An 18,796-nucleotide genomic window follows, 5' to 3' on the forward strand; every position below is an offset into this window, starting at 1 on the left:
CTGACCAATCCTGTAGAATATTGGTTCAACAATAATGACCTGCTGTCGTTGCAACCAAGGAGCAAGAAAAACATTTGGAGAGGCCACAATTTCCTTGGGATAGAATAACAATCACCAACTCGATCATTTGAAGAGTGAAAAAAACAAAGCAAATTTAAAAATTGTTTCAGGCAACACCTTAGCGAACAGTTTGAGAGGATCCAGCATACCATTTCTATTCTTTCGGGTACAGTAAGCATTCAACACTGATTTTTCAACATTGAACACACTGTCAGGAAATGATATTTAAGATAATTCTCATCAGCAAAGATGAAATCAAAGTGTTTTCGTTGTTTCTTTTCTGGGAATTTTCAAGAGCCAATTATTGGATGTTCAGCAGGGATCTCTCACATCTTCATACTGGAGCATCCACAGCTCCTTCCTACCCTTAGAAATCCCAGACCAAAACAATTGAAAATAAGTCCCACTCCTTCCTCTGCTTGATCATTCTGTTTCCTTCCCAGACTTGCTGGCATCAATTCCCAGGGACTGACCTTATTAATGCCCAAACCCCTGCTCTCTGGTACAGCACACTGCCATTCCAAAATTCAAGGGTCGACAAGAATCAACCTGCAATTAAATTTCAGGCCTGGCTTCACAAAATGGATCATGTTTGTTCTTTATTAACACAAGCTCCTACTCACAGTGCAAAGGTCACCTTCCATCTCTCAGCTCACAGTTCACAACTCCAAACCAAACATTAACAAAAATAAAATAATGAAAAAGCTGGTGGATTCTAACAGCAAAGTTTATTACACTGTCTCTTTCAATATTATGTTTTTCCCCGCCCTTTCATGTGTCAGTATTTCAGACAAACACTGTCCTTTAATTGAAAGACTTTAAATTCACATTAATTTCACTGACCAATCTCTCATTCTGACACTGTAATGTCTTACTGCTGAATGACATCTCCTACCCTGCCTCCCCCAGACAGACAAAACATACTGGTGGCATCAACTCTCATGATGTATTTAATTTGACACGATTAATTATAAGTCAATACATTATTTCAAATCATAGATCATATAATCTGCTCACTGATTCCCATGTGGTTTTCCACATGGACGATTCAAGGTTCACAGAAGCCCCGATAGTATATTGTGGAGGGCCAAATACACCAGTCACCCCACACTGATATCAACAAGTTAGAGTGGATTGAGATTTATTTATATAAAGAAAGAATCAAAGAAACATGAAAACAAGAAGCTGAATGTCCCAGGCTCCCAGGAAAAAAGGTGCCAAAGCAATTAAATCAGGTAATACGTGACAAATCCAGCCAATGCAGTCAAAGTAATGCAGTTCACTTTTGTAATGTAATACCAGGGAATAGTCAAAAGTGTGGTGCTGGAAAAGCACAGCAGGTCAGGCAGCATCTGAGGAACAGGAGACCAAACACCATTTTAAAAATTCTTTTTGGATTCATTTTACAATTCTTTCTCCTGATTTCACAGTCACATCCTGACAATTAAATCTGAAAGGTAGCCTCAGTTTCTCCTCGATTGCTGGTGGTTGAACAGAATGATCTGACTTTATATATTCCCAATGAACGAGGGTGTCCAGATAATGTGACTGATCATGGATATACATTGAAGTCCCGAAAGTGTGATATCTGAAACGTGCCAATGGAACTGCTAACAGGCATGTCCAACAAATACCTAATCAGGTTTGATCATACAGGGATTCTTGGATCATGTCTTTGAGAGAATGATTTTAATCTGAGACAGAGAGAGGGTACCTTGTTCCTCACAGACTGCCAGCACATATATTCTGTCCTGGGAAAAAGCACAAAAGAACAAAGAGCAGGAACAGGCCTTTCGGCCCAGCAAGACTGCACCGTCACATGATACCTTTCTCAACCAGAAATACTTGACCTGGTAATAGAGGGAGGGCTTTCAGGTACATGGATCTTTGGAATGTCTCCCTGGGCTGGTGGACACTGTACAAGAAGGAAAGGTTACACCTAAACTGGAGAGGCACCAATATACTGACAGGGAGGGTTTCCAGTGTCACTCAGGAGAGTTTAAACTGATGTGGCAGGGGGTCAGGGATGAGAGCAGTAGGTCAGTGAATGAAATGACTCCAGATGAGGCAGAGATTAAGGCCTTAGGCACTAATGTAACTGTAATATTCCTCATCTCAATGGCATATGGCACAGGAAGTAATCCCAAATTACAACACCAGAGATCCTGCTTTTCAAATTCCTACCTACCTTCCTGAACACCCTTTACAGAACCTGATCTCTCTTTCTGCCGATGGTGTCAGTACCAACATAGACTGCAACCTCTGGCTGCTCACCCTCCGCCTTCAGAATATCCTGTTCCTGCTCAGAGACATCCTTGACCTTGGCAACAGGAAGGCAGCACATCATTCAGGAGCCCTGCTTACAGCTCAGCAATGCCTGTCTGGGCCTGATTATGCATTCTGTTACCAATACAGCTCACCTACACACCGACCCTCCCTGCTGTACAACAGAGCCGGTAATGGTGTCATTACATTGACTGATGCTACTGCTGCTGCTTTCCACTGAGAGGCCATTCCCAGCCCCCACCCCTCCCAAAACATATCCAAATCAGTGTACCTGTTTATGAGGGGAATGGCCACAGCGTCTCCTGCACTGCCTCCTCAAGCTTACTCATTTTCCTGGTGGTCACCGTATTCCTCTCTGTCTGTGGAGCCCTTCCTGGTGATGTGACCAGCTTGGTAAACGTGGTATCCATGACTTCCTCAGTCTCATGGATGCTCCATAATGTGTCCATCCGTAGCTTCAGGAGCTCCATGCTGCAGATCAGGAGTTGCAGCTGATCAGACTGCCTGCAAACCTACTCACTATAGACACTGGAAGTGACCCTGACTTCCCACATATTGTAAGGAAAGCATTCCATGGGGATGAATTCTCCTGCCATTGTGAATATTATCAACTAAATCTACCTTATCAACTCCAGAAAATAAGGCAGGAACTGATTGTACAACCTTACCCACTCGTCATCAAACTCAAGGCCTCTCACTCAAAAGGCAAACAGCCTTTCATTTGACCTTTTATTCTGATAAAAGATATGTTCAAACTTTCAGTCCCCATTCACTGTGGGTTGCAGGAACTTAAATAGGCTGGTAATCCACAAATTGTTCCCTTCACCTCAAAATGAAGAAACTGATTTCCAAGAATAGAAAATTAATGTGTTTGAACGGACTTTGATCTGATTCCTCAGTTAACATAATTTCTTATAAGTTCCCATAGAAACTTTAAAAAACATTTAACCACATTTCCTCCACACCCCTTGATGCTTTTAATCATTTAAACACACATCAATCTCTTTCTGGAATGTTCTCAGTGAGTGTCTTTCCGACAGAGACAGATCGGTTCTTGATTGGTAAGGGGGTCAAAGGTTACAGGAGAAGGCAGGAGAATGTGGTTGAGAAACAGAGCAGCCATGTTTGAATGATGGAGCAGACTCTCTGAGCAAAATGGCCTCATTCTGCTCCTATATTTTATGGTCTTATGTCGGCCTGACCAAGTAAGGATGCCAGATTTCCTTCCCTGAATCAGAGCGTGGAATCCATCAGGACAAATAATTTTCAGAAAATGTTGATGTCGAGGAGATTCAACATGGTGGCAGTGTGAACAGTCTGCAGAGTTGGGTTCTGTACCATACCCCAGGCAAGGTGGGCTCCTAATTCCCACCCCACCCCCCCACTCCTGTTAGTCACCCCTGAGGAACGTTTGTAGCAGAAAGTAGGTAGAGCAGCTAAAGCCCCTTTAAATAAGGGTTTGGAAGATTTGGAGGTGATATGAAGCTATCTAAGGGAAAGGGAGCGAGGGGAGTGCAGCAGGCATACTACACTATGTCGGGTATACCAGCAGCCGTTACCTCATCTCCCTTGGCAGTGCCCTTGAGTTCAGTGGACCAACAGAATTTGCTAACGGAGATTGCAAAACTCCGTCAAAAACTGAGGGAGCGTTGGAACCAGTTGCTGCCATGCTGACAGACCATGAGCAGGAGATCCAGGCTTTGAATCAGCGCATGGAGGTGGTGCATCAGAGGACCGTATCCTCGGAGGCTGGTCTTATGTTGGCTTGACCAGGTAAGGACGACAGATCTTACCTGGAAAGGTCCGAGGGGCAGGTCCGAACGTTGGAAGGTCAGGTTCGGGCCTGCAGGAACAAGGAGACGGCCACTAAAATCGAGGTCAGTGACAAAATCTATGGATCTTGAAGTTAACTGAGCATGAAGAAGGTGAAAACCTCGCTGATTTAGGCGAGAGGTGGCTTTCCGGAGTTGCTGGGCCTGGAGATCGAGTCGGGCCGGGTGAGTGTGGAGCGGGCCTACCGGATCACAATGTCCAGGTACAGGCCGGTCCAACACTCCCGCTCGGTCTGAGTGTAGATCCAGCATTACAAGGAAAAGTATTTAATAATAGAAACAGCCAGAAGAGAAGAAGGATAAAAGAAGGTTTAGGGGTGACTTGATAGAGATGTACAAGATGATTTGGGGTTTAGATAGGGTTGACCATGACAACCTTTTTCCACGTATGGAGTCAGCTATTACAAGGGGGCACAGCTTCATTTAAGGGATGGTAGGTATAGGACAGATGTTAGGGGTAGATTCTTTACTCAGCGAGTCGTGAGTTCATGGAATGCCCTGCCAGTAGCACTGGTGGACTCTCCCTCTTTATGGGCATTTAAACGTGCATTGGATAGGCATATGGAGGATAGTGGGCTAGTGTAGGTTAGGTGGGCTTGGATCGGCGCAACATCGAGGGCCAAAGGGCCTGTACTGCGCTGTATTTTTCTATGTTCTATGTTCTATAAGACTGGGAAGAGACCCACATGCTTTGGCTTATAAAGGTTCAAAAATAAATGATTTTTTTCATGACTTTTCTGGGGCCATAGTTAAGGAAAGGAAGACCTTTGATAATATAAAGAAATAATAAAAAAATTAAACATCCAATCTTCTCTGAGGTACCCGGCAATGCTGCATTTCAAATGTGAGGGAAATGTCTACAACTTCAACTCGGCGGAAAAAGTAAAAGAATTTTTGAACTCGGTGAAATGATAGACTTTGGCCGAGGAGGGAGGAGGAAAAGAGGCATATGGACAATGGCATAATATAACTCTTATGTATCTTCTCTATCTTTGTTCACCTCCCTTTTGGGTCTCGGAGGTTACAGGTTTGGTATTGTTGTGGAAGAATCACTCAATGTTCGAGAAAAAAAATACCAGGAGACACAGAAAATCCTTCATGAAATTAAACTTCCATCTTCCAAAACCAAAGGTGTGGGAGCCAGCAAAATGTCTTCCCCGACTCCCCACAATTTCTTTGTTCTCCTCCATTTTGTACAATTTGTTGATCCCATGTTTATCGGATAACATTAGCAGAGTCAATCATGATGGCTTGCTTTATCTTTCGAAACTAACCATCGTCTGCCACACTGGTTCCTTCCATCACACTTAACCTATCACATTCCAACACCATCATCTTCAGCATTAGCTCATCTCCCAGTGATTTAACTAACCTATCACAATGCACCATCATTATCTGTTACTGGAGCCCTGTAACATGATCCCAGGCATGCATTACAACACTAGGTTAACTACGTTACTGCCATATTAATTGCCATACTAACTTCCATATATTCTCCTCTTTGAGCCGAACAGGTCCCGCACAGAGAAAGTGTATAAGGAGGCTGGACACCCAAAAGCCAAATCAATCAACAGAGCCCCAAAACCAGGCAATGGCAATTTCCAGGGTCCAAACCTCAAAGGATTCTCCCTCCGCACCTGGAGTAACAGGCCAAAAACCCATCCCAAAATAACCGGAACAGGAAAACAGACCCAAAGACAATCTAAACGCACACGCAACACATGCAAGTCAGACATCGCCATCCTAACAAGGCTTCAGCACTGCAGCAGACATCAGATAAGTGAAGCAGAACGGTGAACCCACAATGGAAAAGGGCACTGGGCCAGAGTCCACTGTCACGCAGAACGACGCACCAACAAAGACTTAACAAGACGAAGAGCACAGCAAATGATAAAGGCAACAACGAGCAACACAAAACCCGCACCAATCCCAATCTTAGGGAACCAAGCCCCCGATCTACCCAAAACACTATCCAACCAGCCAAAAACGCAATGGCTGGTCCCCACATTCTTCTCAAGCACCTCCCGTAAATTCCACAGATAACCCATCGCCTGAGTAAAAGATCCCTCCCGGCTAGTATTGTTGTTAACAAAGGTACAGCAATATTCCCCAAACAGTACACAGACCCCACCTTTCTCAGCCAACACCCAGTCCAAAAGCCCGCCTATCCTGCTCCCCCCATCCGACTCGTCACATCCAATTGCACACTCAATGCAAAGAGGGCATCTTAGTAAATCTCCGCTGATTGTAACTAATCCACTCAGCAGTCTTGCTAATCCCAACGGCAGGGATAAGCAACTCCCAGCCAGCGGCAATCACATTCCTGGCCTTGAACACATTGGGGAATCCCCTTGGCTAACCTATACCAAAAACGTGTACTGCCGGATCAGGGATATACCCACGTTTAGGGAGGGTCCAGAGCCGGTTGTGATAGGACTATCAAGCGAGACCCACCAGGCCTGCCAAATTGATGGACACCATGTCAGCACAGGATCAGAAAGTGCAGGACCAGGGAGGGGTCCACAATGACCTCCCCCATCCCATCCTCAGCCACACCAGCAGGAGAAAGGTCTCCTTCCACAAACACACCACTGACAGCCTCAGAGACACCAGCACCCCCACAAGTCTCACTCACTGACTACTCAAGGCCTCACAAAGGAGTAATGGGCCCCAACACGCCCTTTCAAACATCGCAGCCCGGTCTCAGCCCCTCACAAACCTCAACCCCAGAGTCCGTCTGTGCCTGTGGGTGCACCCTGGTACAGTGACTAAGATGACATCATGCGGATCGATCCACCAATGGATCGGCAGTAGGCAACGCCCTGGTTACCATCAAGGATTCGGCTCACTCCACTTTCTCTGGAAATACTTGGACATCCACCTGATCTCAGGGTCCAATAAGCCCCTTGCAGTTAACAGACACTGGCTCCTGCAGTATTTCCTGTGCGAGGATAGACTCATGTATCATCGTTAGCTGTTGTAGGTACAACTTAAGTTCAAGTTCCAATCGTTCCAAACTAGGCCTGTCAAATGGACACCTCCACCCGGGCACTGGCAGGAATCTACCAGTAAGCCTATGATGCGCGCCAAGTTAATCATGCAGTTAGTCTGCATATGGTAGCTCATTTTGCCAGCGGCAGCGCATTGACCCAGTTAAGATTGGTGCTTGCACGAATCTTATTCAACTTAGCTTTCAAAGTACCATTCATCCACTCACTCATAATCTCCGACTGGGGATGATACACACAGCTAAATCTCTGCTTAATCAGCAAGGTCTACAGCACCAACTTAACCACCTTCCAGATAAAGGCAGACCCATCATCCGAACTGATCTCAGACGGTATGCCAAACCTCGGAATATCTTGAGTCGTTAAAAACCTCACCACAGCGCCTGTGCCTGAATCATTCGACGGGGCTGCTCCTAACCATCTGCTAAACCTGTCACTGATCACCAACATATATCGCTTCCTACTCACTGCCTTTATCATGTCCACATCGTCAATCACCAAATGCTTAAATGGCCTCTAAGGTACAGGTATACGTCCTATAGGGTTCGCTATCCCCTTCTTGACATGATTCTCGGCACAGACATCACATTGCAACAACATGTAATCCACTGAAGCCCGAATGTAAGGTGACCAAAAGCCAGCCCTCATTATCTTCCTCAAAGGAGCCGTAACTTCGGTACACTCATCAACCCAATCAGAACTAAAACCAACCATCCCCAAAAATATCATCATCTGTCCAACTGTCGCAAGCCTTGGTGCTCGAGTGAAAGCCTTAATCTGATCAGGTGCTATCAACTCCCAACCCTTCAACATCAGCCAACCCAAATACTCAACCTGCTGCTTACAGCAGTGCAGCTGCTGCTTAGGCACCTTATGACCACCACATGCTAACGTTCCCATCGTGTCACGCTCACATTGTCATTGAAACTCAGAGCAAACTAACAAATAATCAACATACTGGATTAGTGTACTGTTCAATGGCACACCCTCCAAATCCAAATTCAACACCTGATGAAATACAAGTGGCGAATGCTTAAACCCCTGCAGCATTCGATTATAAGTGTACTGCCTTCCCCTGTACGTAAAAACAAATAAATATTGTCAGTCTTCTGCCAACAGAACACTAAAGATGGCTGAACACAAGTCAGTCCCTGAAAACCAATCTGCTTCCGGCGGTATATTAGTCAGCAGTGTATGTGGATTGAGAATCACTGCTGGCCAATCCCCCACCACCTCATTAACCGCCCTCAAATCATGGACCGCTCTCCATTTAGACTTATCCGATTTTTAAAACAGACAGCAATGGGGTACTACAGGGGCTGCATGTTTCCCCTAAGGACCCCGGCTGCCAGCATTCCCTTTATCATTGCTGTTACACTCTCATCTGCGCCAGCTTTACAGGATATTGGGATATCCTCAGTAAATGTGCCTCCTACTGTAAACGTAAAATTAGTTGACTTCACTCCCCCCGCATCTGCATCATGAAGTGACAATAAGCTAACTGGCAATGCATCCAGCCAATAATCAAATTGATGGTCACGTCCTCCTGCTAGCACTGGCAAACTCCGTCAGGAAACCACCTCAACCTCCTTGGGGTTCCCCAACATATCAATACAAGCCGCTATTCAAACACAGTTACCATCACCAGATGTCCAGACCCCTGGTGTCATCATTTGCCACTTATTCATCATTTCTGCATACTTTGTCATGGTCCTAGATCCTTGGACTGATGGCCCTAGTTTACTAACACTCACATGGGGCAAAGTCCCTGGCACACTGTACCATTTCTTTAAAAAAGTTATCTTGTCTTATCTGCAATGCTGCTCCCTGCTTCCCTACCACTATAGCTTCACTCTGTAAATGTGGTGGGGTGACAATCTCACACTGTCACTGCTCCTCCAATACCTTACTCTGATTCTCATCAAAGATCAGTGCATAATACAGCTCAGACTTGGGGAGCGCAGCCAAAGGCAGTAACGCTAAAGCATCTGGCCTCCATTTCTCCCAAGTTACCCAAACATAACCACCTATCTCCCTTATCCAATATACATTAAACACCCCTGCTCCCTGCAACACCAGCTGAGAACTCACTCCATCTACACTCAATCCCATTTGAGTGCATTCCAATACTAATTATAACTTCAATAAAGCATCCCTAGCCAGCAAATTAATTGGCATCTCCTCAGAGATTAATAAAGGCAATACTACAGTTTTACTATCCATGTGTAGGCTTACTGGAGCTATAAACCTTGTCAACTGTGGTTTATCTGAGAACCCTACAGTCTTATTAAATTTACCAGACATGGGAAGGTGGGAGGCATATTGCAGTTAAATGCAAGTATACGTAGCTCCAGTATCAAACATCATAGGCAGCAAAATTCCTTCTACATGAACCTGCATAATAGGTTCCTGCTCAGTACTCCATATTATCATCGGATACTGTTCCTTTCCATCTAGGTTCCCTGGTCACCCCGAACACATTCCACACAGATTCACAGGCCCCGTCGGGCCGGTAGGGAGTTGGAAGTTCCTGGCTCATAGGTCTGCCCTGGGGCGAGTAGGGCCAGTGCCAATATGTGCAATGTCTCCCCAAATGGCCTGGTTAATAACACTCCCAACACACAACACCTGATCCTCTCTGAATCAGACCCCCCACCATATCCTTTGCCCCACCCCCCACCTCCTCGTCCCTGTCCTTGGAGACACCAGTGCTAACTAGGCTGTTGGTAAATTTTATTTTGCCCTTGGTATAGTACTTGTGGAAAAGTCCCTCCAAAAATAGTTATCATTGGCATGGGGTTGTCTGGCCCTTACAAGGTGGTGGTAGAGGGTTCTCCCTGGACTGGCATGGTCTTCAGTGCATTGGCATCGATCAACCCAGATGTCACAGGCAACATCACCTTCGCTTTTCAAGATGGTCAAGCTACAGCAATGTCAACTTTCTTTGCCCCTCCTCCTGCTGTTCAGCCTCTTTTTGTCTATCCAGGATCTTTCAACTGCATGGACGAGATGACCTCGGAATTCCTGACAGGCCATGGATGTTAGACCCACTACCTTCTCGATCTTAGATTTGACTTCAGGGACATCACCTCGACAGGAGCAGTCCGGAACCTTGTGTAAACAGTTGACTGCCTTCCACAACTTGTTTTGTTACAAGCCTCCACCTTTTCAATTGGCTTCCCACATAAGTTTGGAGAAAGTGAGGACTGCAGATGCTGCAGATCAGAGCTGAAAATGTGTTGCTGGAAAAGCGCAGCTGGTCAGGCAGCATCCAAGGAGCAGGAGAATAGATGTTTCAGGCATGAGCCCTTCTTCAGGAATGAAGGAAAGTGTGCCAAGCAGGCTAAGATAAAAGGTAGGGAGGAGGGACTTGGGGGACGGGCGTTGGAAATGCAATAGGTGGATGGAGGGCAAGGTGAGGATGATAGGCCGGAGTGGGGGTGGGGCCGGAGAGGTTAGGTAGAAGATTGCAGGTTAGGAAGGTGGTGCTGAGTTCGAGGGTTGGGACTGAGACAAGGTGGGGGGAGAGGAAATGAGGAAACTGGAGTAATATGAGCTCATCCCTTGTGGTTAGAGGGTTCCTAGGCGGTTCATAGGGATCATAAGCTGCTGGGATTTCAGTATCTCCCAGAGGACTCCCCTCTCAAGGTTTCAGGATCAATCTGAGGTGGGGAACAGTCTCAGGGCCTGCTGCACCCTTTGTCTTACTTGATCGAACCCAGCACCGTCAATCATCAGATTATTCACCACATTCTTCAAGCGAGTTCGATCCATTATCTCTCTTCATGGCGGGAGCCCCACCAACTGCTTTAGCAGTGCCTTCAAATCCCTCATAGTCAACAACCGTCCTGTGGTTTTGTTTTCAAAGGCTTCAATCCACTTTCCTGCTCCATCATGTAAACTGGGCAACACATTTCTCAGCCTTTCCAGATCCTGGGTTTCCCAAGGAATGGATAGCAGCTGTCTCACCGCCCCGCCCACCCCCCTCCTTTATATAAATAATGGCAGCATCTTCCCCTGTGGGAGTTTCTTTTCCTTATTAAAACTGCTACATTGTGATTCCTCATCAGATTTCAAATCTAACCTAACTTGTGTTTCCTCCCTGCCTGTTACTGCCTTCTCTACTCCCCTCCTACATAATGTCTGAATTTCACCTCACAATCTCTCTTTGTTCCAGTTGTAAAGCTCCAAATTCTGTTTGCCACCTTGCCTGTCCTGCCTCTCATTTTATTTTGAACACATTCTGTTCTGGTCAGTTTCATCCAAATCTAATTCCCCCTTAGCATGTGTTACATTCTCTTCACCTTAATTGTGGTGGGGAGGTGGATAACATGGAGAGAGTTGTCCCAAGTCTTCCAACCTGGGATATATAGATGCAGACCCCTGCCACGCCCCCATACTGGAGGGCTCTTTGTTCTGCACCGACCACTTGGAGATTTCCTCTTCCAAAGCCTTTGCTTCCAAAAGTTGCCCGTTCTGCTCTCTGGCGCCCCTTGGCCAGTAACCAGGTGTCTGCAAAGTGTTTCTCAATCCTCCCCTACAATTTCAAACAGCCGTAAAATTTCTACCTCCTGTTCTGTCTTCAATATTTTCTTTTATGATTTATCCTCAGGTCTGTAATTCTGAATTAAATCTTCAATTTCATCACACGTTTATATCAAAAGTATAATCTTTTAGCCATTTAGTTAATAAATCCTCAGTTCATCTTTCCCATTTCCCAGAATTTTTACAAAATTGTTATTTGCAACTGGAAATTTCTTATCCAACATTTCAATTGCATTCCCTGTCCATCTTGACATATATTTCAGTCCAGCTAATGTATTATCTCACAGATCACTCTCTTATACCTTACAAGTCTGTCAGCGCCAATTATAAATATTCTGTAACTCTGCAACTCGCAATCACCCCTAATCAATCAAATAGTCCATAAACTTCCTCAGTCTCAACTAATTAGTAGAAATAATCTAACCCTGTCAGTCTGCCTACACTATCCTAGGGCTGCATCTGCAGGATGCACTAATCATTGATGGTCATTCGAAACAAAAACTCTTTAAAAAAAACTCTTAAATTCCTACAGTACAAAATAAAATCTAAACACCCCCAGATCTTGAGCTCCAGGGAAATAAACCACCAACCACCAACAAACATTTATGCATACAAATCAAATCACAATTGTTAAACTATAAAGTCTCTCTTTCTCCCCCACAGAAACACACAAACAGAACATTCCTGCAATCAGCCAGGAGCTCAGCACTGGGGCAAAGTTTCTCTCACTTTTACTCTCTCTCAGAAACACACACAAAACTTATCTGCAATCAGCCAGGAGCTCAGCGCTGAGCCAACATCTCTCTCCCTCTCTCAAAGCCTTGCTTAAACATGTCTAAAATTACGAACTAATTATCATATAGGGCTTGTCTAAAACTTCAATGTAAAGACTATTCTCCACTATTTTACTTTTAATCACCAACTACCAATCTGCCGGCTTTCCATTTCATATCCACAGAAAAAGTGCTAACACTACACAGCCCTGCCCAAGGAGACCGCCACGCAATCGCGTATGACTCGTGACACAGTAACCATAGGGACTTAGTAACAACACGTGGAATTGTTACTACTGTCACATGGAATTTTTACTACCACCAACAATAAACCAATCCTTACCATTTTCGGTCCGTTTAGGCTCCAATCAATAAAATATAAAATTTAAAATTAATATCTATATCTTTAAAGACTGGACAGAATCCACAGAAAATTAAATACACCATGTACAATTTTGCCTCAATCATTTTAATCTATACTACTCACCACGTTTTCCACCCCACTGCCCCGTGCAGTTTTCCTGAACAAAACTTTGCATCTCCTCAAATTTTGATTTACCATCCACCTTCTGATCCTATGGATCAGAGAGACCAACCAGCAGCTTTCTTTGCACTTCTGTGTCCCAGGAACCTCCCTTAATTGACAGAATATAGTCCAAATTCACAGCAAAATGCTTACTCTTTCTCTGTTTATGAGTGGTCAACCCTTTTATTCTGTCTATCTCAGGGGTGCTCTTGGTTCAACTGGGAAGTATTCAGCTGCAGCCTCTTTTCAGAGAAAAAGGTCACTTTCTGGTCCCATCTGTGGTGCCAAATTTGTTGTGGAAGAATTACTCCATATTCTGTAAAAGGTCACCAGGAGACGCACAAAATCCTTCACAAAATTAAACTTTAATCTTGCAAAATCAAAACTGGGAGAGCGAGCAAAATAGTTTTCCTGACTCCCCACAATTTCTTTGTTCTCCTCCAGATAATACAATTTGTTGATCCCGCGCTTATTGGATAACATTAGCACATTAATCATGCTGGCCTGCTTTATCTTTCTAAACTAATCATCGTCTGCCACACTGTTTCCTTCAATCACATTTAACCTATCACATTACAGCACCATCATCATCAGCATTAACTAACCTATTACAATGCACTACCATTATCTGTGACTGAAGCCCTGTAACATGATCCCAGGCATATATTGCAACGCTAAGTTAACTACATTACTGTCATAATAACTTTCATAGCAGGAAAAGATATGACAGCAAAGTTTACGAGGCATTTAGACACAGACATAATCAGGCAGGGAAGTGAGGATACAGTGTATATGTACAGACATGGGATTAATTCAAAGTAGCATCATGATTGGCAGACACTTTGTGGGCTGAATGGCCTCTCCCTGTTCTGTAGTGTTCAATGGTTAAGTTTGTAATGGTGTCAGGATTGAATTGTCCTTGTGGAACCCCAAATGGGTATCAATGAGGCGATTATCTAGCCTGTGAGTTGAAATAATACATTGCCTTATGAATGTTTCTTATCATATTAAATATCTAATTAGAATTAGTTCCACCAGGACGTTTGACTGTCCGGGGGATACTGGGTAATGGGTGGCATTCAGAAGTAAGTCATAACAGCTTCAGAATAAGGGATTGGTTGGTAGAATTGACGGGAATCTAAATTCATTTAATTAAAGATTTGTGTTAATCTGAAATTTGATACATATAAGGGCAAACGAGCAGCATAATATTGAAAAGGACAGAGTGATAAAGTTTGCTGTTAGAACTGCACAGATTTCTCACCATTTCATTTTGTTTAAATTTTGATTCAGAGTTGTGAGCTGTGTGCTGAGAGATAGAAGGCGACCTTTGGAATGTGAGTAGCAGCTTGTGTTACGAAAAAAACAAGCAAGATCTATTTTGTTTTTGAGGCCAGGCCTTAAAGTTAGTTGCAGGTTGTTCCTTGTAGATTCTTTTACTTTGAGGTGGAAGTGTGTTGAATCAGAGAGCAGGTGTTTGGACACTAAGAAGGAAATGATGTCACCAAGCTGGGAAGGAAACAGATTGATCAGACAAAGGCAGGAGTGGTACTTTGTAAAAACTGTTTTGGTCTGGGGATTTCTGAGAGAAGGATTGAGCTGTTGTTTCTACAGTATAAAGGCATGAGAGAACGCTCCCAAACATCCAACTGAAAATTCAGAGAAAAGAAACAAAGCTGTTTGCATGACTACCTTTTCATCTGAAAGAGCTGGAAAAGATGGCAAAGACCAAAGAGAAGTTAATCACAGGAACAGGCCTTTCATCCCTCAAGCCTGTGCCATCATGCTGTATCTAAATTAAAAAAATAAATTTTCTGCTCTTATTCAGTCTGTATCCCTCTATTCCCTCCCTATTCAGGCAACCAACTAGATACCTCAGATATGTCGCCAACAAACCTGCACCTAACACCTCTTCCAGCAGTGTGTTCCAGGCTGCTACCGAATACTGTGTGAAAAACTTCCCTCACACATCTCCCTTAAACCTTTCCCCCTCTAACCTTGAACCTGTGACCCCTGTTGTAGTTGAAACATCAAAGCTGGGATAAGCCTCTGACTATCTACCACATCTCTGCTTCTAATAATTTTGTGGACTTCTATCAAGTTTCCTTTCAGCTGCCATCTTTTCAATGACAACATTTCTTTTCTTTTTAAGCTTTCCTCATACCCAATGCCCTTGAGACCAAGCAACATTCTGGTCAACCTTCTCTGCTCTCTCTCCAAAGCTTCCACGTCCTTCTAGTAGTGCGGTAACCAAAACGGCACACAATACTCCAAATGTAGCCTCAGAAGGGTGTTAGAGATCTGCAACATTGTATACCAACCTTTTCGCTCCAATGTACTGCCAAGGAAGGCAAGCACACCATTTGCATTCTTAATTACCTTGGCCATCTGCATTACTACGTTTAGGGAAATGTGGATCTGCCCGCTCAGATCCATCTGTACGTTAATGTTCCGAAGGATTCTGCCATTTACTGAGTAATTCTCACTTCAATTTGATCCTCAAAAATGCATCACCACACATTTGTTTGGGTTAAACTCCAGCTACCATTCCTGTGCAGAAGTCACTCATCTTGTTGCATACTTTCACAATTGGCAGTATCAGCACCTCCACCAATTTTTATGTCATCTGTAAATTTACTAATCGGAGCAGCCACATTTTCCTGCAGATCATGTATAGATACCACAAACAGAGTACCTAACACTGATCCCAGTTGAACACTATTAGAATGTCTACATTCTGAAAAATCACCTTTCCATTGTTACCCTCAGTCTTCTATGACCAAATCAGTTTAGTCTCTATCTGTCAAGTCCACCCCAAATCACAAACAATTTTAGATTTTGTACCAGTCTGCAATGTGGGACTATATCAAATGCTCTACTAAAGTCAATATAAACTGTAACCACAATGCTTCCCTCATTAATTACATTTGTCACTCCTTCAAATAATTCAGATTGGTGACAGATGATCTTTCCATGAAAAACCATACGGCCTGTCACTAACGAGCCCATTTTCTTCCAAATGTGTGTATATCTTTCCCCTCAGTATCTTCTTGAAGAGCTTCCCAAACACAGATGTCAGGCTCACCGGCCTATAATTTCCTGGATTATCTTTACTTCCAAGGGAACAATATCGACTCATCTCCAATTCTCTGGAAACTCACCTGTGGTCAAGGAGGATGTGAAAATATTCGCTAATGCACAACTATTTCTTTCCATGCCTTTCATAGTAACCTTAGATAGATTCCATTCGGCCCTCAGGATTGACCTCCCTTAATGCAATTTAGGATAACTGAAACCTCCTCCTTCAATACATTGACATTTTCTCGAGTACTCTCGTAATCATCCCTGATCTCAACATCAGTCATGTCCTTCTCAGTGATTAACAACACAAAGTATTCATTGAGGATCTCTCCCACATCCCACAAGCTCAACTTGTCTTCTTTAAGCTTGAGTGGGCCTAGTCTTTTACTTCAAAACATTAATGTTTTATCTTCCCCATTGACGCTGACAGACCTGCTGATTTTCTCGAGCAATATCTGTTCTTGTTTAAGAGATGACATTTTCCACATTAAGAAAAGGATTCTTTAATTGTGCTTGTCTGTGTATCTTCTGTGTGAGAATGTGATCTGAGAACAAATGTTATTGGGTTTAAGTTTTCTATTTCAGCCGGTTATCTGGTGTTGAGTATCATCTATTCTCAAGGTTTAGGACTGAACATTCAGTTATTCTGACTAGGAAGCCTTTAGGTTAATTTTTGAGGAACATGGACATTCTCACTTTACTGTGTTATGAATACAGACAGAGGGAGGCTGATTTGATTTGGTTATGAGTCTAAGTGTGGTGAATGTGTCCTCAGAGATAAGAGCTGCATTGCTGAAAGATTGAGTTCAGGTCGAAGATAAACCGTGATCACATGGAATGACAGAACAGGCTCAAAGTGCAAATAGGTTCTTCATGATTATGTGACATTCTGTTCTGTAAACACAGCCAAATAATTTCTGCCACTCATCCAAAAGTGAGCTTCAGCTACATTATTTAAAAATGTAGATTCGAACTGCAAAGTTCCATGAATAGAAAACAACTTGTCTGTTTGTGTAGTCGTGGGATTTTTTTTCACCCAAAGTCATAAACGTCAGTGAAAATGTCAACATGTGTGAGCAAGGTGAAAACAACTTTCAGAAAATGATTGCTCCTCATCATGTTATTTTCGGTTTAAGGCAATGTCTTGCATTTTGAAGTATTTCTTCGTCGTCCAAAATATCTTTTAGAAAGAATTCAATAATACTGACGTAATTTGTTTTTTTTCTCTCCATTTGATAACAATAATCATGAGGAGAACTGTCCCAGTGAGACTTACACACCATATAATTGAGGGCTTATTCAGAGATCTCACAGCAGAGTATTTTCAGAAGCTATCATTTCCAGACAAACAAAAATCACTTCTGAACACAGAAATGGGATATGCCCATTCTGTAATAATTCAGGTAGAACGTGTTTACTATCCGTTTCTTGCAGCGTTTGGAGTCACTGGTGAGCCACTATCTCATATTACTGCTGTGAATCGGAGTTTACTGCGCGATTATACAATCGTACTTCTGTTATTCCATATGAGTTTTGCATGGCCATGTCTTCTGGTCCATCGTGTGATGTAATAAAGTGCCAAAACTCTGCTATTGTATTGCGGTAATGAAATTAATGAATTAAAAGTCTTTTGTATCCTACTTTTGTGAACTTCCTGAATATTCCCTCCATTTGCTGTATTCAGGTGCGATATTAGCTTAGAAAATGCATGAAGTAATGATGGTCAGAAATGGCTTCATCTCGTGAAGCTAAGCGATTTCAGAGTTTGATTCACAAATTGTAGCTTCAATGCCAAATATTGAGATAGTTCATTCTCTTTGTGCTGGAATAAGATAGCATGCCCAAAATAAACCGGTACATCAATGTATTTATAAGCTACGACTGTTTTGAAATGTTATATCCTTTACCTAAAATTACTTCACAGATTGACCAATGAATGGAATGCTCTGCTGTCCTTTCCAGATATTCCCCTTTATCTAACTGAGGATAACACTTGCCAACTGGCTGTGAAATTAAACACTTTTAAGTCTTTGGTTACCTCACTTTCAAGTTTGTATATTGGAGTGATGCACTGTTTTGTTTATCAGTGTGTCAGACATCATAGGATTGCACTGATGATCATTCATTGTAGAGTTCTGTCTTTTAACAGTGTAAATGGATTTCAAAAGAGCTTCCTATCATTGTGTAATACCTCCTGGAGAGGAATGCTGCCCAATTCTTTCAATTATTTCTATTAATGCAATGATTTATGGAAATATTAAACATAACAAATTTCCAGTATTCTCTGATGGCGATATTTTTGCGAATCATGTGAAAATTGTAGTAAGTTTACTCACTTTATTGTTTGATATCCAAATTGATGATAATTATCTTTAATATAATCACCTAAGAGTGTGCTTTTGTTCAAAAAATCATTTTCGAATGCTTACTGTACCTGGAGGATTAGATGTGCCATTTTGCATCCTCTGAAACTATTGGCTGAGGTATTGCCTGGAAACATTTTTATGTTTGTTTTCCTTTTTCTCTCTTCAAGCTAATATGTTGGTGATTATTATTCTGTCTCGAAGAAATTGTGGTCTCTCCAAATGTATTTCTTGCTACTTGGTTGCAATGGCAGCATCCGATCCCCTGGTCGTTATTGCTGAACCAATATTCTACAGGATTGCTCAGATGTATTTCTATGGT

This window comes from Hemiscyllium ocellatum, chromosome 38 (genome assembly GCF_020745735.1).
Source record: "Hemiscyllium ocellatum isolate sHemOce1 chromosome 38, sHemOce1.pat.X.cur, whole genome shotgun sequence".
NCBI lineage: Eukaryota > Metazoa > Chordata > Chondrichthyes > Orectolobiformes > Hemiscylliidae > Hemiscyllium > Hemiscyllium ocellatum.